We start from the raw sequence: 6,398 nt of genomic DNA, 5'->3' as shown, positions 1-6,398 counted from the left end.
TTGTTCAGACAAGTGGTGGGTGGAAATGTTGCAGGAGCCATTAACGACGTGATTGATTACCAATATCGATTTGTGTCTAAAACAAGAAACATTTGGGCCATTGGAGATCGATCGAAGGAAATTCTCTCTGATGGACTAACATTTCAGAGACTTTTTAGCTTTGACACTACACTCATTACAGGTTATACTGCACTAAATCAGGATCCGTAGCTTATCAAGCACTTTTCGTAGGGCTGACAGCTGTGATTGGTGGTTTTGTGAAATAATTTTCAGTTTATTTAGATGTGATAAAAACTGACCATTTTTTAACACTGGGGTTGGTCTGTTAGCTTCCTGTACTCGGAAAAGGAGCTGCCTGATCTGAGGTAGTAATTTACATTGTTTCTTTAAGGCCAGACTGTGCACACATGTACCTGTAACAGTTTTGGATGACTTAGCACACACACACACACACACACACACACACACACACACACACACACACACACACACACACACACACACACACACACACACACACACACACACACACACACACACACACACACACACACGCACACACACACACACACACACACACACACACACACACACACACACACACACACACACACACACACACACACACTCACGCGCGCACGCGCACGCACACGCACACACGCACACACACACACACACACACACATAGTTTTAGTTGTGCGGCGTTCAAGGGGCGTTTATCCAGAATCTTCATTAATGCACACTAAGCCCACAATTTATTTATCAATATATCCCATGTCCATATTTTATTGTTCCCTTTCTTTTCTTGCTCAATATATGGCAATGATTAACCACATTGACCGGTTAGAAATTGTACAGTTCAAAACTGAATAATTATTTACGACAGAATCAGTGAACGTTAACAGATGGCAACCTAAATATGTGACCTTGATCTGTACAGGCGCATACAGAGCACAGAAGATCTTGTATCGCTTGTCAGATGATGGGTGTCTACCAGCTGTCGCCAACATTGGTGCTTACGCTCTGAGGACTTAATTTTCAATCACTTGGGGCTTTTGAGACCCTGCGGATACACCTGTCAATTTGATTTTGCACAATAACCACATGTATATTACACAGAACGTTTATCATTACACGCCAACATTGGTAATTGTACCGGTTCGAGTGAGTGAGTGAGCGAGTGACTTACCATACACCAACATTGTTAATTGTACCGGTTCGAGTGAGTGAGTGAGTGACTTACCATACACCAACATTGTTAATTGTACCGGTTCGAGTAAGTGAGTGACTTACCATACACCAACATTGTTAATTGCACCGGTTCGAGGAGTGAGTGAGTGAGTGAGTGACTTACCATACACCAACATTGTTAATTGTACCGGTTCGAGTGAGTGAGTGAGTGAGTGAGTTTTACGCCGATTTTAGCACCATTCCAACAATATCACGGCGGAGACACCAGAAATGGGCTTCACGCATTATACCCATGTGGGGTATCCAACCCTGGTATCGGGGTGACGAGCGAACGCTTGAACCACTAAGCTACCCCACCGCCCCTTGTACGGGTTGAAAGACTGACTGACTGAGTTTGGTTTTACGCCGCTTTTAGCAATATTCCAGCAACATCACGGCGGGGGACACCAGTAAGGCTTCACACATTGTATCCATGTGGGGATTCGAACCCGGGTCTTCAGCGTGACGAGCCAACGCTTTAACCACTAGGCTACCCCACCGCCCCTTGTACGGGTTGAAAGAACATACCCTTGGACATCGTATGAAACTTCGCCTCGCATGACATCCAGCATTTAAAAAAGAATTATACTGTAATATATGCAACGATGCACACCCGAATTCTCCATGATATATATGATATATTTTCCCCAGTCCCATCTATCCACAGAAACAGATGCCACTGCGCAACACAGCTGTGAATATTATGTTAATGGACCACTGACCACAGCGATGACGCCAGGTGTTTCCAGAAAGGATAAGCACATCCTGCCGCACCAGTAACAACCATTACTTACGTAATGTGCCTAAAAAGTAATTTTTTTGCAGGTCCGGTTTAGAATGAACCTTCAGTAACCCATGCTTGTCCTAAGAGGCGACTACACTAACGGGATCGGGTGGTCAGGCTCGCTGGCTTGGTTTACACATGTCATTGGTTCCCAGTTGCGCAGATCATGCTGTTGATCACTGGATTGTCTGGTCCAGACTCGATTATTTACAGACCGCCGCAATATAGCTTGAATATTGCTGAGTGCGGCGTAAAACTAAACTCACTCACTCACTCTTCAACAACCCATGCTTATTTTAAGAGGCGACTAACGGGATTGGGTGGTCATTCAAGCTGCCTTGGTTGACACGTGTCATCGTATCCTAATTGCATAAATCGATGCTCATGCTGTTTATCACTGGATTGTCGGGTACAGAGCTATAATATTGCTGAGTGCGGCGTAAACAACCAATATATATATGGTGATACCCCATATTTGCTTTATTGGGCAAATATGTAAAAATAATATACCTATGCCACACTAAGAATTTCACCTTATTCTTTCAAAGTGTCTGACTACAGGACTATCAGTTGGACTTGTCCATTATCATAATGGGTAACAGCCTTTGCTGTTCACTCAACAATATACCTTTGTGTCTGACAACTGGGGAGACGCCCTTTATATGCGACGCAGGTCTGAAAACAAATAAGACAATCAAGTGATTAAAGTCCAAGTGTAATTTAGAATTAAAACTGCTGTTAAAATGTGCAGATATTCCACTGATTATAAGTAAAGGAACCTGTGGTTTTGAAAGAATTTGTTTGACAATAATTGAGGCTCAGTATTTGTCTCGGACCTGACATTTCTTTTGTAGTTGACTCGGCAAAGATAAATGCTTCTGAGCTTATGACGAGACTTCAGTCCAACTGCAGAAACATCGACCCACTTGCACAACATCAGTGCAACAGTACACAAGCCTAATGCTGCCACTTTTGTAGAATAAAATATTGTTTTTCAGCGAAAGTTATCGTTGCTCCAAATATTTTCTCGTTGTTTGGATTATTTTCTCGTTGCTTCAGCTATTTTCTCGTTGCTCCAACTACTTTTACGTTGTTTGGATTATTTCTCGTTGCTTCAACTATTTTCTCGTTGCTTCAACTATTTTCTCGTTGCTTCGATTATTTTCTCGTTGCTCCAAATATTTTCTCGTTGTTTGGATTATTTTCTCGTTGCTCCAAATATTTTCTCGTTGTTTGGATTATTTTCTCGTTGCTTCATCTATTTTCTCGTTGCTTCGATTGTTTTCTCGTTGCTTCAACTATTTTCTCGTTGCTTCGATTATTTTCTCGTTGCTTCAACTATTTTCACGTTGTTTGTATTATTTTCTCGTTTCTTCAACTATTTTCTCGTTGCTTCGATTATTTTCTCGTTGCTTCAACTATTTTCTCGTTGCTTCGATTGTTTTCTCGTTGCTTCAACTATTTTTTCGTTGATTCGATTATTTTCTCGTTGCTTCAACTATTTTTACGTTGTTTGTATTATTTTCTCGTTGCTTCAACTATTTTCTCGTTGCTTCGATTATTTTCTCGTTGCTTCAACTATTTTTACGTTGTTTGGATTATTTTCTCGTTTCTTCAACTATTTTCTCGTTGCTTCGATTATTTTCTCGTTGCTTCAACTATTTTCTCGTTGCTTCGATTGTTTTCTCGTTGCTTCAACTATTTTTTCGTTGATTCGATTATTTTCTCGTTGCTTCACTTATTTTTCTCGTTGTTTGGATTATGTTCTCGTTGTTTCAACTATTTTGTCGTTTCTTCAACTATTTTCTCGTTGCTTCGATTATTTTTTCGTTGCTTCAGCTATTTTCTCGTTGCTTCAACTATTTTCTCTTTGTTTGGATTATTTTCTCGTTGCTTCAACTATTTTCTCGTCACTTCAAGTTTTTTGAAAGAAAGTTGAAGGAACGAGTAAATACTCGAAAAACGGGAAATTAATAGAAGCAACGTAAATGTAATTGAAGTAACGAGAAAATACTCAAAATCCAACTTTTTGAAAGAACATTTAAGCAACGAGAAACTGTCGCAGAAAAATATTTTATGCTACAAAAGTGGCAGCGTTTGGCTTTCGTACACAAGAGTGAGTGAGTGAGTGAGTTAAAATTTAAAGTCACATTGGCAATATTTCAGCCATCGTGACTAAAACTAGTTCTAAATTATAATACATACATATAATATATAAAACCCTGTCAACGAAGGACAGGAAAATTAATAGATTATCACAAAATGCGTTAACTGGTATGTATCGAATCAGGGATAATCTACAGCACTCTTACTTCTCTCTTGGTCCGCCATGTTTGTTTGTGCTTCTTATGTATTCGTGCTCCAGCACTGAGTTTTGATCGTTTGGTGTATCTTATTCAAAATGACAACAACAAATAGAATATAAAACTTAAAATAAAAAGATAAAAACTAACACGAATTTTAAATATACGTTGTCTCGATTCTTATTTTATTTTCGAATACCGAACTATGTATTCTCTGTGTGCCTGAACAAAGAAGTGAACAGTCGTTGGTTCACTATTGGGAGAATTTGGATTTCGTTCATCGAATTTACCCGGATTGTTTCAATTTAAATGATCAAACTTGGAAGCATTTAATAAACTGAACATTTCATGGGTCTAGTAACATATGATATGTCGGTCGTCTCTTGAGGTGACGTGAACATACATTCACTCGTCATATGAAATATCCTCTATACCGTATTGTACAAATGTTGCAACGATATTCAACATACCCATGGATACCCAGGTTAGACCTGTTTTTCAGCAACCATGCTTGTACTAAGAGGTGACTAATGTGATCGGGTGGTCAGGATTGCCCACTTGGTTGACACATGTCATCGTATCCATATTGCGTAGATCGATACTGATGTTGTTGATCACTGGATTGTCTGGTCCAAACTCGACTTTTATAGACCGCCGTCATATAGCTGTAACATTGCAGATTGCGGCGTTACACAACAAACATTCGGCAAATCAATCAATCGATATTTAACATACTGATTGAATTGTGTCTACCTTCTCTTGCCAACACAGTTCACCGTAATTTCAGACTTACACTTTGAGCAGACGTCATACGAAGCACTTGAGAGTTATTCCCCTTTTGTTTACAAAATGTAACAGGTGTTAAGTCAAATGTGTACCCCGTAAAATTTCATACCCTATAACTATTGCTAAGATGAAATAAACTTTCATTTAAAAGAACCACCTACTGTTGGCAAGAATCATAGCGGCCATTTTGTGAACTTTAATATGGCACATGAGTGTATGTTTGTGAACCAGCCTAATTGAGTGGTTTGGTTGGTTGGTTGGTTGGTTAGTTGTTTAACGCCAGACAAATATTTGTCTAATAAACCTGCTTGTCCATGCATTAAAGTCTCCGAATAAGCAACAGTGTAGAACGCGGAATTGGAAACATTTCAAGAAATATGTAGGATCAAACACATTTTAGGTATATTATTTCAAGAAATGTTAAGCTTTCATATATTTTATGAAATATCATGTATGGTGCTGAAGGATCGAATATAATGATCCTGGTGAATCGAATCCTGGAGTAGCGGGTAGTGGTATGGATAGTAATAAAGACGCAGCTCTGCACAAGGAATAACGGCACCTCTGTGTCTGATACAGTTATGTGCTAACAGGCAGCTCTACACTGAAGGAAAACCAAGTTCTATGGATAGTCAACTTCTTTATTGCAATGGCTACGACGTCTCGGTGTATGCTTGGTAAAGGCGTTAGTACCTATGTGAAGTGACGTTTCACTTTGCATTTTAAATGTTGTTTTATTTAAAATGTCAATAAATAAACAAACAAGAAACCAAAACTTTGTGATATTAATACATATAAATGAAATGTTTAAAGTTATTCTGCTTCTTCTTCTTCTCCTTCTTCCTGTGATCTAAAGAATAAACGGCTTCACACCCTACAGCAAGTCGTTGTGTTTTCTCGGCGTGGTGGCTGTGACAGATGGAGGCCCGAGTGAGAAATTCATAGATCAACGTGGGACCCACATGGATCTCAGCGTTAGGAACGGAAGAGGTGTTTCTCATCGTACAGTGTTCGTGCTTCGAAGTACAGACGTGGGACACCGGTCATCATCGGGTCAAGGTTGTATTCCTCATTGACATTGTGTAGTATCCATTGTGACTTAGCTCTGCCTACTATACATTCCATGACCACATTATGCGTTATCAGAATATATTATGATCCACAAATGCGCTATTCATTGACACTTTGATTTGATTTTAATATTTACATGTGACTTTTAATATTTATATGTGACTTTACCCTGATCATCGGCAATATAGACTTTTATACCCACTGTTTCTACAGCAATAATGCAT

General features: G+C 39.3%; 1 long non-coding RNA gene across 1 annotated transcript; it reads left to right on the top strand.

The window, feature by feature from the left end:
• Positions 1-240: 240 nt before the first annotated feature.
• LOC124253798 lies at positions 241-6,132 on the top strand. The gene is made up of 3 exons (XR_006892300.1): positions 241-252; positions 4,380-4,385; positions 6,049-6,132. It is a non-coding gene; the product is annotated as an uncharacterized LOC124253798 (long non-coding RNA).
• Positions 6,133-6,398: the final 266 nt, after the last annotated feature.

The sequence above is a fragment of the Haliotis rubra genome, unplaced genomic scaffold (assembly GCF_003918875.1).
Source record: "Haliotis rubra isolate DU_JTF1 unplaced genomic scaffold, ASM391887v1 Scf552, whole genome shotgun sequence".
NCBI lineage: Eukaryota > Metazoa > Mollusca > Gastropoda > Lepetellida > Haliotidae > Haliotis > Haliotis rubra.
This window is presented reverse-complemented; position numbering and strand designations above follow the sequence as displayed.